The 18,912-nt window shown below is 42.1% G+C and overlaps 1 protein-coding gene across 1 annotated transcript in view; it reads right to left on the bottom strand.

The window, feature by feature from the left end:
• The window catches only part of MIER3 (MIER family member 3), a 31,748-nt gene extending 28,731 nt beyond the window's left edge, over window positions 1–3,017 (bottom strand). The window contains exons 1-2 of the mRNA XM_075842420.1: window positions 2,957–3,017; window positions 1,679–1,703 (exon numbers count right to left, since the gene is read on the bottom strand). The gene's annotated coding sequence lies outside the window, so the exon portion shown is untranslated. The remainder of the gene's footprint in view (window positions 1–1,678; window positions 1,704–2,956) is intronic.
• Between the last annotated feature and the right edge of the window lie 15,895 nt (window positions 3,018–18,912).

The following is an 18,912-nucleotide window of genomic DNA, read 5'->3' as shown; positions in this document are numbered from 1 at the left end:
GAACTTAGTAAAAGCGCTTTTGTTTCCCCTCCGTTTCCCTGCTTATTTCTTGGATTGTCTTTAACATATGGGAACAATTCTGTCAATGATACATCAAGGAAGCGCTAATAATGCCTAAAGTACCTCAAAACCGAAGGGACATTTTAAAGCATACCTCCAGATAAACATGAACAAGACAAACTTACAGCTGTACATTACATTATCCTCCTGTGCTGTACTGAATAGTCACAGAGACGGATCCATTTAAATCAGAGTACAAGATGCCCCAATGCTCAGGTGGTGGGTGAAATAGAACCCAATTAACGCCCCTATCCCCGATCGAGAGTACAGAAGCATGTGATGTATACTTAATAGAAGATACCAGGGGCAGGTCATCTTTTCTACATACACGGCATCCTTACAGCCTTGATCAAGAGTTCAGGAGGGCCATCAGTGGGTGCTAGAGAACTAGGTTACTGCTATTTAGGCATCGGATAGAGGTCTCGGACACAGAATAAGTTGCAAAAATTAGTGAACACAAAAACTAAGGCGAAAGAGAGGTCGCGCTGTAGATATTTATAACATATTCACATTTGACAGATTGGTTTCAAACAAACACTTTGGCGACTGAAAATCAGTTTCATTTATATTTTTGCAACAAATATGCCACGTGCGAATTCACTCTTACATAGAAGGCGCTCTACAACACAGAAGGGTAATGCAGTATATGGTCTATGTATTGCTGTAAGTAGGGTCAACCTACTTGTAAACGTTATGCTTAATGGGAGGTGGACCTTAAAGGGGTTGTCCAGGACTTTAAAGAGCTTGTCTGGGACAACAAAGAAAAAGTGCACAGAAAGTGGTTAAGAAAATACGCACCCGCTCACCCCCCCCCCCCCCAATTGGCAAGAACAGCACATTATCACAGCAGGACAAGTCAACAGAGACCGGCAGGGACCACCGGAGCAGCAGAGATTGAACAGGTGAGTATTGTTCTTTATAATATCAACCTTCTTGCTCTTTGCACATTTTTTTTTTTTTAAATGTAACTAAAGTTTTATAAGACTTTTGGCATGTCAAAAGTTTTTGCTTGGTGGGGATCCCAGCGCCGATACCCCCACCGATCGCTAAAACGAAGCGGCAGAACAGCTCAGGTGAGCGTTGTGCCATCCCGTTCCTTGGGGCGTTGTAAGGACTCAGACTTTCTATTGCACCCTTACACTGCTCCGAGGAAAGCCAATCAGAAACAAAGGAGGCACAGCGCTCACCCGAGTGCTTCTGCCGCTTCATTTTATTTATTAGCGGGGGGTCTCAGTGTTTGGACCTCCACCAATCAAAACTTCTGACAAGTCAAAAGTTTAGTGAAGTCCTGGAAAACCCCTTCAAGTCTCTTAATAGGCATAATGTAATAGCGGACACTGCAACCGTAATGAAACTAAAATACTAAGCATTATTTTTAAGAATTGATCATAAATGAATAAGACTGGAGTAGAACTATCCATATACCAGATATATATTCTTATAGAAAGCATCACTGACAGTGAGAACTCCCATTACAGGAGCAATTACAGCAAAGTGATGACTTCAGTAAAACCACCACTTCCTCTGACTGTAGAAGACTATAACATGTCATCTTCCATTGGCTGCAATAAAACTTCTACACAAGTGATGCTTAGAAGGTAATAAAACGGGATCCAACCTGGGCTCGAACTGTCAAACGCAGCCTGAAAGATAGAAGAGACAAGGAAACAAGTTAGCAGGAGTCCACGTAGATACCGTACATTACTAAGGGGCTGCTCACATCTGCGTAGGTGGCTCTGTTAAATACCCCAGTCACAGATTCAGCCCAACATACCGTAAATCGTATCCGGTAAAACAGACACCATGACGGCACCCGTTAAAGTCAATGGGTTCTACCGGGCGCCGATGGTGTCCGTCATACAACAGAATATGTAAGAATAAGTGGCGGCGGGCAAACTTCACCCTCCTAAGTAACCTAAGAGACTGGTTGCAATGGACGTGCTTCTTGATAACATCACATATCACCATGGTTACTAGGCAGTATATCCATAGCAACCAGATAACGACTGTCAGAGTTCACATTGGATTCCACCAACATGAAAGTTTCCTGAACTCAATACGGTGTTTTCTTAGAATACTAGAAATCAGAGGTGATCCCTACGATGGACGAGAGCGGATACATTTAGAAAGCGATAGATAAGCAGTGGATTTTCCGGTACACATCCGTCTATATAGGTCGCTGCCCACTTTTGTAGAAAGTGGAAATCAAAACGAGTTGTTTTTTTTCGATGGGCAACAAGTTTTACATTTTGTATATATCACAGCCATACAACGCTGCGCCGCTTGTCTCGGACTACTCTGCGTCTCACAGTCCACCATCGCTCGGCGGATTACCGGACACCGACCAATCAAAACTAACTTTCTAGCACTTGTGATCCGGGTCCCACCAGTAAGAGGCCGGGTGGTGATGGAGGGGATGAGGCCGGGGGCACACAGGTAACTTCTACCTACTCCTATGTGTGCAGCGGCCGTGATGTACAGGTGTAGCCGTGCATGGAGGCAGTGACCCCGGTACACACAGGCGGCCGGCAGCGCTGTCCATCATACGATCCTCCAAGGGATTATACGGAGGATGACGGGAGCGGTGAAGCAGACATTACACCCGGTAATACCGAGCTCCGTCATCGGCCACTCAACACCGGAAACCACTGGCCGCGGCCGCCGCCTCTCCGTCCCGGGTCCCTCCCCCCCACCGCGGACTGTCCGCTCACACCCACGGCCTAGAGACGATTTTCTCGCCTCAGAGCGGCGCTTTCGTCCCCTGCCTCCCTCCAGCGATGGATGGGGGTGTGAGGAAGAGATTACTGGGGGATTTGTCCGGTTTCCGGAGCTGTAGAGCCCGGGATTTCCGTCTGTATCGTCCCTCCCCCCGCTCCGGCCCGGTTTTCCTCCTTACCTCCGCCATATTGGTACCTCTAGGCGAACGAGCTGCAACTGCGCAAAGTACCCGGATGGAGAGTGACAGCCAATCACAGAACGCCCAGCCAGAGGTGTCCGGCGGCCAAGAGGAGGGGGCGGGGCCTGGAGCTGTGGACCAGGTGGGGGAGGAGTGATACGGCCATATCCATCTCCTGTACTATGTTATATTATTATACACAGCGGGAGAGCCTGCAAACCGGTGTTATATACAGATATACCATGTCATGTAATAATATATATACCAATATATCACCTCAAATAATATTATATACCATGTCATGTAATAATATATATACCAATATATCACCTCAAATAATATTATATACCATGTCATGTAATAATATATATACCAATATATCACCTCAAATAATATTATATACAATGTCATGTAATAATATATATACCAATATATCACCTCAAATAATATTATATACCATGTCATGTAATAATATATATACCAATATATCACCTCAAATAATATTATATACCATGTCATGTAATAATATATATACCAATATATCACCTCAAATAATATTATATACAATGTCATGTAATAATATATATACCAATATATCACTTTATGTAATATTATACACCAATATACCATGTAATGTAATATACCACTATACCATGTCATGTAATATTATATACCACTATACCACCTCATGTAATATTATATACCACTATACCACCTCATGTAATATTATATACCACTATACCACCTCATGTAATATTATATACCACTATACCACCTCATGTAATATTATATACCACTATACCACCTCATGTAATATTATATACCCACTATATCACCTCATGTAATATTATATACCACTATATCGTCTCATGTGATATACCATGTCATAGTATATTATGTACCACTTTACCATGTTATGTAATATTATTTGAAACAATATCTCCTCGTGTATAATATTATATACCACTATATTACCTCGTGTATAACATTATATACCACTATATCACCTCATGTATTATTATATATCACTATATCATCTTATGTAATATTATATACCAATACATCACCTCATGCAATATTATACAGCTATACTACCTCATCCACCAAGAATTGCTAATATAATGTCATATAATATTATATACCAATATAACATGTCATCTAATATTATATACCACTATATCACCTCATGTAATATTTATTACTATATCACTACATGTATAATATTATATACCAACATATTGCCTAATGTAATATTATATATCGCTATACCATGTTATGTATAATTATATGCCATGTAACGTACCACTATATCATCTCATGTAATATTATATACCAAGTAATTTAATCATTTATACCACTATATCACCTCATGTAATATTATATACCACTTTATTATCTCATGTATAATATTATATACCAATATATCACCTCATGTTATAATTTTTACCACTATATCATGTTATGTATAATATTATATACCACTATACCATCATACCATGTCGTGTAATATTATATACCACTATGTCATCTCATGTTTAATATTATATAACACTATACCATGACAGGTAATATAATATACCACTATATCACCTCATGTAATATTATAAGCAACTATATCACCTCATGTATTGTTATATACCACTATTTCACCTCATGTAATATTATATACCAATATACTATGTCATGTAATATTATATACCACTGTCATCTCATGTCTAATATCATATACCACTATATCGTCTTTTGCATAATATTATACACCACTATATCATGTCATGTAATATTATTTACCAACTTTTTATCTCATATATAATATTATAAACCAATATATCACCTCATGTTATATTTTATACCACTATATCATGTCATGTATAATATTATATACCACTATACCATGTCAATTAATATTATATACCACTATATCACCTCATGTAATATTATATACCCACTATATCACCTCATGTAATATTATATACCACTATATCGTCTCATGTGATATACCATGTCATATTATATACCACTTTACCATGTTATGTAATATTATTTGAAACCACTATATCATGTCATGTATAATATTATATACCACTATACCATGTCAATTAATATTATATAACACTATACCATGTCATGTAATATAATATACCACAATATCACCTCATGTAATATTGTATACCATTATACCATGTCATGTAATATTATAAACCACAATATCACCTCATGTAATAGTATATACCAATATACCATGTCATATACAACTATATCATCCCATGTGTAATATTATTTACCACTATATTTTCTTATGTAAGATTATATACCAATATACCATGTAATTTTAAGTAATATTATATACCACTATATCATCTCATGTATAATATTATATACCAATATACCATATCATGTAATATTATCTACCACTATATCACCTCATGTAGTATTATATACCATTATATCATCTCATGTATTATTATATACCACTATATCATCTTATGTATAATATTATGTACCACTATACCATGTCGTTTAATATTATATAACACTATACCATGACATGTAATATAATATACCACTATATCACCTCATGTAATATTATATACAGTTAGGTCCAGAATTATTTGGACAGTGACATAATCTTCATGATTTGAGCTCTGCATGCCAAGAATGTACCACACTATTGATTTGGCCACTCCTAGCATTTGTGCTGTCTCTGATGGATTTCTTCATTTTTTTCAGCCTAACGATGGTCTGTTTCACTTGCATTGGGAGCTCCTTTGACTTCATGTTGTGGGTTCACAGCAACAGCTTCCAAATCCAAATGCCACACCTGGAATCAACTCCAGACCTTTTACCTGCTTAATTGATGATGGATTAACGAGGGAATAGCCCATGCAGCCCATTAAATAGCTTTTGAGATAATTGTCCAATTACCTTTGATCCCTTGAAAAAGAGGCAGCTACATATTAAAGAACTGTAATTCCTAAACCCTTCCTCAAATTAGGATGTGAATAACCTCAAATTAAAGCTGAGGGTATGTGCACACGAGAAGTGCCTTTTACGTCTGAAAAGACAGAATGTTTTCAGGAGAAAACAGCTGCCTCATTTCAGACGTAAAAGCTCCTCCTCGCATTATGCGAGGCGTCTGTGACGCTTGTAAATCTTGAGCTGCTCTTCATTGACGTCAATGAAGAACGGCTCAAATTACGTTGCAAAGAAGTGTCCTGCACTTATTTGCCGAGGCAGTCGATTTACGCGTCGTCGTTTGACAGCTGTCAAACGACGACGCGTAAATTACAGGTCGTCTGCACAGTACGTCGGCAAACCCATCCAAATGAATGGGCAGATGTTTGCCGACGTATTGTAGCCGTATTTTCAGACGTAAAACGAGGCATAATGCGCCTCGTTTACGTCTGAAAATAGGTCGTGTGAACCCAGCCTGAGAGTCTGCACTTTAAGCCCATATTGATTATATAACTGTATATTCAATATGTTTTGTTAAACAGCTAAAATGCCAAAACTTGTGTCACTGTCCAAATAATTCTGGACCTAACTGTACCACTGTCATCTCATGTTTAATATTATATACCACTATATCTTCTCAAGTAATATTAAATAACCCTATACCATGACATGTAATATGATATACCAATATATTACCTCATGTAATATTATATACCAATATACTAGGTCATGTAATATCATACACCACTATATCGTCTTTTGTATAATATTATACACCGCTATATCACCTCATATAATATTATTTACCACTATATCATCTAATCTGTAATATTATATAGCACTATATCACCTCATGTAATATTATGTATCCCTATACCATGTTATGTAATATTATACACCACTATATCACCTCGTTGTAAAGGATCTGCCAGGCACAACTTCTGTGTATACTCCCATAGGTAATCAGTCTGCACCTGAGTCTATGTCTCTGAGACTGACTCCATCTTCCACCACTCAGGATGGCAGGCTTAGGAGTGGGAGAGCCTATCGCAGCCTGGCCAGACGGAGCTAGCTCCCGCCCTCTGTCTATTTATACCTGCCTTTCCTGTTCCTCCTTTACTTGTGGCACATCGGCACCAGAGGCTACATTTGATTCTGCAGCAGCATCGGCGTTTGCAGGTAAGTCGATGTAGCTACTTACCTGCAAACGCTGATGCTGCTGCAGAATCAACTGTAGCCTCTGGTGCCGATGTGTCTTCGATCGTCCGACACGATGCAGGACCTGGGGCAGGTAGTGAGTGACGTCACAGCGTGATCTCTCGAGAACATGCTGTGTCTGTGCACTGCCAGAAGCTGGGTGTTAACGAAAAGAAGTGGATAATGCTGATTCGTCAGCATCATACTCTCCCATTCACAACGCCCAGCTAATAAAAGAAGTAAAAACGCCCCGATGTACGCACATAATAAACGCCCAGTTGTACTTTTACTTTAAACACGCCCAGTTGTACTTTAGAAAGCCTCATTTGCATAAATATAAAAATGGTCATAACTTGGCCAAAAATGCTCGTTTTTAAAAAAAAAAAAACGTTACTCTTATCTACATTGCAGCGCCGATCTGCTGCAATAGGAGATAGGGGTTGCAAAATCTGGTGACAGAGCCTCTTTAAAGAGGCTCTGTCACCAGATTATCAAATCCCTATCTCCTATTGCATGTGATCGGCGCTGCAATGTAAGGTCACGCTGTGTGTGCAGTGAAAGAAGCTGGCTGGGAGTGATGACGTCACCCACAGGTCCTTCAACCTTGGCGTCGAAAGAGAGAAGACACCACAGCTCCAGGCGTACAGTTGAATTTGCGGCAGCATCACCATGTGCAGGTAAGCATAGTAAACTCCCTAGAGACGAGCATATTAACCTTTTGGACGCCTTTCAGCCGATGTATCTTCTCTGACCGACGCCAAGGTTGAAGGACCTGTGGGTGACGTCACGCTGTGTGTCTTTAGTGAAAGAAGCTGGGTGGGAACGATGAGAAGTGTATGATGCTGATTTGTCAGCGTCATACACTTCTATTCACAACGCCCTGTTAAAAACACAATACACGCCCAGTTGGAAATACGAAAAAAAACACGCCCAGTTGTCCATTTCAAAGCTCATTTGCATATATATAAAATTGCTCATAACTTGGCCAAAAATGATCGTTTTTCAAAAAAACAAAACGTTACTGTTCTCTACATTGCAGCGCCGATCACATGCAATAGGAGAAAGGGATTTAAGAATCTGGTGACAGAGCCTCTTTAAATCTAGGTATGTAAGTGGTCACCCCAATGATTCCTTAACCAATATGTAATTAGGAAAATAGAAAAACTGCTGTAAAAAAAATGTGTCCGTAACTGCTGACTTTTTGGGAGAAGTTATAATCTCTCTGGACAGACGCCCACCACAATCTACATAAATGCTGAGTGCTAAACATCACACTAGTATCAGGCTCAGCAATTCCCCCTCTTATCTCAGCAGATGCTTCTTGAAGCTTCGCCTTGTAATTAAACTCGTCTGGATTCATTTGATAACTCCACATTTCAGTTGTAATAAAACATAATGGTAGATCCGGACACATCAGTATCTACAGTAAGGCTGCTTTAATCCGTAGATGATACAGCACGTCGATCGGCACTCGTTTAGGGCCTGTTCACATCACCGTTGCCTTTCTGTTGAGGGGTTCCGTCGGAGGTTCCGTTTCCCTCACCATTGATATGAATGGTGACGGAAACCTAGCTAATGGTTTCTGTCTGTCACCGTTGCGACAGGGTTCCACAGTTCTTGACCCCGAAAACATACCAATAGGGAATTTAGATTGTGAGCCCCAATGGGGACAGTAAAAGAGGACCTCTGTACAGCGCTGCGTAATATGTTGGCGCTATGTAAGTAACTGAAATAAATAATAATATAACCAATAGCGCAGTCGACTGCGCTATTGATTCCGTCAAAACGACTCTTTAAGCCATGTGTACGTAACCCCATAATTGTACGTCGTGGCTTGACTTACATTAAGACATCATAACGTGCAGTTACGACAGGGTGATCGCACGGGCACAGGAGCGGTGCCTGAGCGGTCACCGCGGGATCCCAGTGTTGGCTAACAGCCTGCTCCTGCTGTAACAGCCGGGATCGGAGATAACTATGATCTCGGCCGTTTAACCCCTTAAATGCCACAGCGTTCAAGTGGTTTGACGGAGAGAGGGTGCTCCTTCTGTCACTCATCGGCGGCCCGCGAATGCCGCCAATGGGTTGCATTGGCAGCCGGGGGGGCCTAACAAAGGCACCCAGGCCTGCCATTGCTATATGCCTATTAGGCCGTGCATTATATAAGCGATCAGAAGCTCGCATCATGAAGTCCACTAGTGGAGCGTAAAAAATAATTTATGAAGGGGAAATTAAGTTTATTAGAAAAAAAGAGATTATTTTTTTTTTTTCTATAAAAGTGGTTTTATTTTGTAAAATTATAAATAAAAAAATAAAAAACACATGTATATATATGGTAGCGCCACAATCATAACGACCTGTACAATAAGGAAAACACGTTAATTATACTGCAGGATGATCGGCATACACAATAAACACAAAAAAACTACAACCAAATTATTATTATTTTTTTTTAACCCTCTCCCAAGAAATAATAACAAGTTGATCAACAAGTCCCATGCAACCCAAAAAGGTACCAATAAAAACGACATATCTTCCCGCAAAAAACAAGCCCACATTTGTCTACAGCGGCGGAAAAATTTAAAATTTACAGCTCTTGCAATTATTTGAAGAAAAAAGTGTTTTTACTGTGCAAAGGTAGTAAAACATTAAAAGACGTTTACATATTTGGTATTGTCGTAATTATACCGAGACATAGAATAATGGTAAGGCTGTATTCACATCAGCGTTGCGCTTTCGTTCATCGGTTCCGTTCGACCTTTCCGTCGGAGGAACCGATGAATGGAAAGTCGAACGAAAACCATAGATTCTTTTGCATTACCATTGATTTCAATGGCAATGCTTCCGTTGCAGTTGGTTTCCGTTCAGTAAAGTTTCAGGTTTTTTCGAGGAAACAATAGTGTAGTTGATTGCGCTATTGTTTCCGTAAAAAAACAAAACAACAACAGAAACTTTATGGAACTGAGACAAACGGAAACCAACTGCAACGGGAGCATTAGCATTGAAATCAATGGTAATGCAAAGGAAGTTATGGTTTTCGTTCGGCTTTCCGTTCATCGGTTCCTGCGACAGAAAGGTTGAATGGAAGCCTAACGCTGATGTGAAAAGGCCCTAACACATTATTTACACCGCACGGTAAACAGTGTAACTTTAAAACGCCAAAAAACTATGGCGGAATTGCTGTTTTTTGTCTATCCCCTTAGAAATAGTAAATAAAAGTTAATCAGTAAGTTATATATAACCCAAAATGGTGCCATGGAGAAAACCAAGTCATAAAAATAAAATAAAAAAGCCCTCAAATGGGTTTGTCGACAGAAAAATCAAAAAGTTATGGCTCTCAGTAAAAGGCAACGCCCAAAAAAAAAATCAAAAAAAGAATCCCACAGGCCTTAAAGGCTATCTAAACCATTGAAAGTGATTTAAAAAAAAATATCAGTCAGGGGCATAACTTAGATGTGATAGATCACAGGTGGATCCTGCGTGTCAGAGACACACAGGACCCGCTGACACTGTACCAGTCAGTCCCGCGGTCTTGACGGATTTAGGTCTTAGTGAACGATAGATACAACTGCTCTGTATACAGGATACAAAGCAGCTGTATCTCAAAAAGTAAAAATTATTTTTAATAAAAATGAATTTGAAAGTTGCTGTGGGCTGTGTGGCACTACCTACAAGGGGGCTGTGGGCCATGTGGCACTACCAACAAGGGGGCTGTGGGCCATGTGGCACTGCCAACAAGGGGGCTGTGGGCTGTGTGGCACTACCAACAAGTGGGCTGTGTGGCACTACCAACAAGGGGGCTGTGTGGCACTACCTACAAGGGGGCTGTGTGGCATTACCTACCAGGGGGCTGTGTGGCACTACCTACCAGAGTGCTGTGTGGCACTACCTACAGGGGGGCTGTGTGGAACAACCTACAGGGGGCTGTGTGGAACAACCTACAGGGGACTGCGTGGCACTACCTACCAGGGTGCTGTGTGGCACTAACCTACAGGGGACTGTGTGGCACTACCTACAGGGGACTGTGTGGCACTACCTACAGGGGACTGCGTGGCACTACCTACAGGGGGCTGCGTGGCACTCTACACGGGGCTGTGTGGCACTATCTACAAGGGGGCTATGTGGCACTATCTACAAGGGGGCTGTGTGGCACTATCTACAAGGGGGCTATGTGGCACTATCTACAAGCGGGTTGTGTGGTACTACCTACAAGGTAATGTGTGGCACTACCTACAAGGAGCTGTGTGGCACTATCTACAGGGGGAATCTGTGAGTGGCGGGCTGATGGTCATTTTACTGTGAGTGGGGGGCTGATGGTCATTTTACTGTGAGTGGGGGGCTGATGGTCATTTTACTGTGAGTGGTGGGCTGATGGTCATTTTAGTGGGAGTGGGGGGCTGATTGTCATTTTACGGTGAGTGGCGGGCTGATGGTCATTTTACTGTGAGTGGGGGTCTTATGGTCATTTTACTAGGAACGGGGGGGTTGATAGTCATTTTACTGTGAGTGGGGGGCTGATGGTCATTTTACTGTGAGTGGCGGGCTGATGGTCATTTTACTGTGAGTGGTGGGCTGATGGTCATTTTAGTGTGAGTGGGGGGCTGATTGTCATTTTACTGTGAGTGGCGGGCTGATGGCCATTTTACTGTGAGTGGGGGGCTGATGGTAATTTTACTGTGAGTGGCGGGCTGATGGTTACTTTTCTGTGAGTGGGGGGCTTATGGTCATTGTACTGTGAGTGGGGAGCTGATAGTCTCAAAGTGGTTTCCACCTCTGAGCTCCAATTGAAATTAATAGGAGGCAGAAAATACCTGCGGCGCTGTTTTTAGTAATTTTCTCTCTTTCTCCAAACAATTTTTTGTAGGGGTGCCCTGAGGAAATTTAATTTTTCCAGTGCTGCCTCAAGTCCGAAAAGGTTGGGAAACTCTGTACTAGGCTACAGGATCACGCCGGCCTACGCAAGGATCCTGTTGTGGAGCAGCTCAGTTTGTCGTGGGAACGGGGCCTAGGCGAGTACAAATTTTTGTTTTTGTTTGGGGGCGCTGTCTACAAGGGGAAAGTGGGGGGGGGGTGTATGGCACGATCTACAAGGAGGAGGTGGGGGATTATGGCACTGTCTACAGGGAGGCTGTATGGCAAAATCTACAGGGGGCACCATACTGTGTGGGGGCCACTAAGCGGACATTATACTGTGTAGCGGTACTACAGGGGGCATAATATTGTGGGCACAATTAGAGGTCAAAATACTGTGTCCTTGAAGGGGTTGAAATATATTATATTATTAAATATTATTATACTGTATGGGGGCACTAAAGGGGCATTAAACTTTTTTTATAGGGCATTTTTTTTAATGATGGGGTGGGGAGCCGAAAAAACATTTCACACGGGCGCCATCTATCCTAGGGCCGGCCCTGATCACAACCATTGGAAGTAGCCAGTCACATGACATATCAGAGGGCGTGGCTTATCATAAGACTAATGAAACGTCTCAACTACTGTTTGGGTTTACTAATAAAAGTGCAGGAAACCCGTTCCCCGTAGATTGTCCAGTATAGAGACATACTCATTTTGACATCTAATCTACATCACCCATTTATTAAATTCGTCAGTACCCATTTATTCCTTGATTAAATCAATAAAGAATTCAAGCAAATGCAGGTTTTTAAAATTTTATTACATTTAGAATTTTTGTGGGTTTGAACTTTTTATTGCAGTGAGCAAAGTTCATCTACAAATGTGGAGGGTCCAAAGTACTTCACAAAGTGAAGGGACAAGATTCAAGTGTCCTGAAGTGCCCCACCTAAAAATCACTTCTCCACCTAATATCTTCTATCTGCAGTAATAATGCAGTAGATAGAGTAAATATATTCATTTTTTATTTTTTTTTATAAATTCTTTATTTTTAAGAGTTTAGCAGGAAAATCGGCACATAGTAGCTGGGAAAAAACATAACAGGGAAGCAGGCGGAGACGGTCTTCCAAGGGGGATGACTTAAATTAACCCCGGCCAGAAAAACAAACAGTAACAGGACAGCGGAGTGGAGAAGTAAAGGGTAAGACGGGCGGAAGAAGGGGGTGGAATAGATGACTAACCATCTCCAGCTAATTTTACTGTAATTTTGATGATAAAATAATCGGGGCAAAACTATGTAAAAAAAAAGTATGGTTTTGCAATGGTGCGGTAATTGTACGGTTCTCTGCCACACCATTACCACCCGTGTGAATGTAACTCCACTGTAGTAACTGCATACACATTTTAGACTCCATTCACATCACATTGAGCCTTCCTTCGGAAGTGTATGTCGGGAGGATTTCCCCATAGGCTCGCATGGGATGCCTCTGTGCGGAATAGCGAAGTCTACTATGTTTTTCTGTACGATTACAAAAAGGTGTGCCGACATATACCAATAGGATACTCTTTTGTCATCTGTCGTGTGAATAGAGCTGGGAACTTTTCCCCGCCAATACCAAAAATGAGGGGCATAATCCTGATGGCTAACAGAACCTTACATAACCATTCAGAATCTATGTGTACAGAAGTGGTCTAAGAAGGTCCATTCAGGTACAGAACAAAGCTCCCGCGGGCACCACTACGGTGCCCATGGGATAACCCATGGAAGCGTAGTTGCGATTGACAGCTGGCATTGGAGAAAGCGTTGACCCCAAGGCTGGGTTCACACGACCTATTTTCAGACGTAAACGAGGCGTATTATGCCTCGTTTTACGTCTGAAAATAGGGCTACAATACGTCGGCAAACATCTGCCAATTCATTTGAATGGGTTTGCCGACGTACTGTGCAGACGACCTGTAATTTACGCGTCGTCGTTTGACAGCTGTCAAACGACGACGCGTAAAAATACAGCCTCGTCAAAAGAAGTGCAGGACACTTATATACATTATATGCAGGACACTTATATACATTATATGCAGGACACTTATATACATTATATGCAGGACACTTATATACATTATATGCAGGACACTTATATACATTATATGCAGGACACTTATATACATCATATGCAGGACACTTATATACATTATATGCAGGACACTTATATACATTATATGCAGGACACTTATATACATTATATGCAGGACACTTATATACATTATATGCAGGACACTTATATACATTATATGCAGGACACTTATATACATCATATGCAGGACACTTATATACATTATATGCAGGACACTTATATACATTATATGCAGGACACTTATATACATTATATGCAGGACACTTATATACATTATATGCAGGACACTTATATACATTATATGCAGGACACTTATATACATTATATGCAGGACACTTATATACATTATATGCAGGACACTTATATACATCATATGCAGGACACTTATATACATTATATGCAGGACACTTATATACATTATATGCAGGACACTTATATACATTATATGCAGGAATTTATATACATTATATGCAGGACACTTATATACATTATATGCAGGGCACTTATATACATTATATGCAGGACACTTATATACATTATATGCAGGACACTTATATACATCATATGCAGGACACTTATATACATTATATGCAGGACACTTATATACATCATATGCGGGACACTTATATACATTATATGCAGGACACTTATATACATTATATGCGGGACACTTATATACATTATATGCGGGACACTTATATACATTATATGCAGGACACTTATATACATTATATGCAGGACACTTATATACATTATATGCAGGACACTTATATACATCATATGCAGGACACTTATATACATTATATGCGGGACACTTATATACATTATATGCAGGACACTTATATACATTATATGCGGGACACTTATATACATTATATGCAGGACACTTATATACATTATATGCAGGACACTTATATACATTATATGCAGGCACTGGCGTAGCTATAGGGGTCGCAGCGGTCGCAATTGCGACCGGGCCCCGAAGCCAGGGGGGCCCAAGGCCCCCCCGCACCACATCAATAAAAAGTTACTATAGTAACTCGGGCCGCGGGCCCCTGTTACTATAGTAACATACTTTACTTACCTTCCGGGTTCCGGATCGCAGCGGAGGTCCTGACGTCAAGCGCTGTGCGCAGCGCATGACGTCACAGCGCTATGCGCCGCGCAAAGCATCGAGACGACAGAACTCCTGCCGCGGCCGAAGAGGAAGGTAAGGTTAGCCCTGACTGGCGGGGTCCGACTCCCGGGACCCGCCAATCAGCTGTTTTGAAGGGGCCGCAGCACTCGTACGAGAGCTGCTCCCCTTCATTCCTGTCACTTCATTCCAGTCACACTGTGAATCCGTGTCGGCGATTCACAGTGTGAGCGAGTAGTGAAATGAAGGGGAAGCAGCTCTCGTACGAGTGCTGCGGCCCCTTCAAAACAGCTGATTTGCGGGTCCCGAGAGACACATCAGCTATTGATGGCCTATCCTGAGGATAGGCCATCAATGTTTAGGGACTGTACAACCCCTAAGCCTACGATGTAGCAGGCTTAGGGGGCCCATGAGACAGGATCACAGATTGTGTGATGCTGTCAGCTGGGCCCTGTATCTAAGCCAATCACATGGTAGGCTTAGATACATGGCCCATGCGTGATCATGTCTGCTGGGCCCTGTATCTAAGCCAATCACATGGTAGGCTTAGATACATGGCCCATGCGTGATCCTGTCTGCTGGGCCCTGTATATAAGCCTACCACACTGTAGGTTTAGATACAGGGCCCCAGCACACAGTAATCTTATACTGTATAAGATTACTGTCTGCTGGACCCTGTATCTAAGCCTACGTTGTGGTAGGCTTAGATACAGGGTCCCACAGACAGTATCACACATGAGCCCTGTATCTAAGCCTAACACATGTGTTACTAATCATTTTTTGTGTGTTTTCTTACAGGTTCGGTCGTTGAACTACGTCGGATTCCAGGACTACTTCGATGAGAGCTTTTTTTTTATTATCAATAAAATGGTTAATGAGGGTTGTGTGGGTTTTTTTTTTATTTCAATTAAATATTTTTTCTATGTCTTTGTGTTTTTTTTTAAACTATATTACTACCGCCTTAGTAATGGCCGCCGGCTGATTGACAGCATCCATTGCTAAGGCGGGGCTTAGTGTTAGCCGATGCAGAGGCTAACACTAACCCCCTTTATTACCCCGATACCCACCGCCACCAGGGGTGCTGGGAAGAGCCGGGTACGATCCAGTACCTGACCATCTGTAGTGATGGCCGGCCACTGGGGTGGCCGCAGGCTGGTATTATCAGGAGGGGAAAGGCCAAAAACAGTGGCCCTTCCTACCCTGGTGATGCTAGGCTGCTGCTGCTTTATTGTATCTGGCTGGTTATGAAAAATGGGGGGGACCCCACGTCATTTAAAAAAAATAAAAAAAAAAAATAATTGGAAAGAATGTGGGGTCCCCCCCCGAATTTTCATAACCAGCCAGATACAACACAGCAGCAGCAGGCAGCATTACAAGGGTGGCAAGGGCCACTGTTTTTGGCCTTCCCCAGCCTAATACTACCAGCCTGCGGCCATCCCGGTGCCTGCCCGTCACTACAAATGGTCAGGTACTGGTTCGTACCCGGCTCTTCCCAGTACCCCTGGTGGCGGTGGGTACCGGGGTAATAATGGGGGTTAGTGTAGCCTCTGCACCGGCTAACATTAAGCCTCGCCTTAGTAATGGAGGTTGTCAATCAACCAGCGGCCATTACTGAGGCGGTGATAATAACGTTTAAAAAGATACAAGCACATAGAAAAAATATTTAATTGAAATAAAAAAACACAACCCCCATTAACCATTTTATTGAGAATAAAAAAAACGCCGTCATTGAAGTCCTCGAATCCGAAGTCCAACAACCGAACCTGTAAAAAAACCCACAAACAGACAAAAATAATCAGTAACACATAAAGAAGCAAAATTATTATTCTTACCTATCCTGGGTCCAGCGCTGGAGCCGCAATGTCAGCGAGCTGGGCCCTGTATCTAATCCAATCATGTATGATACTGTCTGCTGGGCCCTGTATCTAATCGTATCATGTGTGATACTGTCTGCTGGGCCCTATATCTAATCCAATCATGTATGATACTGTCTGCTGAGCTGTGTATCTAATCCAATCATGTGTGATACTGTCCGCTGGGCCCTGTATCTAATCGTATCTTGTGTGATACTGTCTGCTGGGCCCTATATCTAATCCGATCATGTGTGATACTGTCTGCTGAGCCACTGTATCTAATCCTATGATGTGTGATACTGCCTTCTGAGCCACTGTATCTAATCCTATCATGTGTGGTACTGTCTGCTGAGCCACTGTATCTAATCCTATCATGTGTGGTACTGTCTGCTGAGCCACTGTATCTAATCCTATCATGTGTGGTACTGTCTGCTGAGCCACTGTATCTAATCCTATGATGTGTGATACTGTCTGCTGGGCCCTATATCTAATCCGATCATGTGTGATACTGTCTGCTGAGCCACTGTATCTAATCCTATCATGTGTGGTACTGTCTGCTGAGCCACTGTATCTAATCCTATCATGTGTGATACTGTCTGCTGGGCCCTGTATCTAATCCAATCATGTGTGATACTGTCTGCTGAGCTGTGTATCTAATCCAATCATGTGTGATACTGTCTGCTGGGCCCTGTATCTAATAGTATCTTGTGTGATACTGTCTGCTGGGCCCTATATCTAATCCGATCATGTGTGATACTGTCTGCTGAGCCACTGTATCTAATCCTATCATGTGTGATACTGCCTTCTGAGCCACTGTATCTAATCCTATCATGTGTGGTACTGTCTGCTGAGCCACTGTATCTAATCCTATCATGTGTGGTACTGTCTGCTGAGCCACTGTATCTAATCCTATCATGTGTGATACTGTCTGCTGGGCCACTGTATCTAATCCTATCATGTGTGATACTGCCTTCTGAGCCACTGTATCTAATCCTATCATGTGTGATACTGTCTGCTGAGCCACTGTATCTAATCCTATCCATAGTTTATAGGGTCGTAGTGCTATAGATATGCTATGCTGTCTCCTATACACACATTTTTTTTGGCGGACACATATGTATTGGGGCTATTTCCCCTGACATTTTAAGCCCTGAGGGTATGTTCACACAGCAGCATCCATTACGGCTGAAATTACGGTGCTGTTTTCAGGAGAAAACAGCACCGTAATTTCAGCCGTAATGGCATGTGCAGGCGTCTTTCGCTGCGTCCATTACGGACGTAATTGGAGCTGTTTTTCTATGGAGTCCATGGAAAACGGCTCCATTTACGTCTGAAGAAGTGACAGGCACTTCTTTGACGCGGGCGTCTTTTTTATGCGCCACCTTTTGACAGCGGCGCGTAAAAAAAAATGACCGTCGGCACAGAACATCGTAAGACCCATTCAAATGAATGGGCAGATGTTTGCCAACGCTTTTGAGCCGCATTTTTGGACGTAATTCAATGCTAAAACGCCCGAATTACGTCCGTAAATAGGGTGTGTGAACCCAGCCTTAGTGACGCCCCCGGCTGCTAGTGCTGCATTGTTGGGTCACCTAGGAGACCCAGGGATGCAGCTGAAAGCTGCGGACCGTCGGCCATGAGAAGTTTGCGGGGGGGGGGGGCCTAGTAAGAATTTTTGCATCGGGGCCCATGAGCCTTTAGCTACGCCCCTGTATGCAGGACACTTCTTTCAGACGTAATTTGAGCCGTTCTTCATTGAACTCAATGAAGCACAGCTCAAAATTTACGGCTGTCAGAGAAGCCTCACAAAATGCGAGGAGGAGCATTTACGTC

This window comes from Rhinoderma darwinii, chromosome 1 (genome assembly GCF_050947455.1).
Source record: "Rhinoderma darwinii isolate aRhiDar2 chromosome 1, aRhiDar2.hap1, whole genome shotgun sequence".
Classification (NCBI taxonomy): domain Eukaryota; kingdom Metazoa; phylum Chordata; class Amphibia; order Anura; family Rhinodermatidae; genus Rhinoderma; species Rhinoderma darwinii.
Note: the sequence above shows the minus strand (reverse complement) of the source record. Positions and strands in the feature narration are given on the sequence as shown.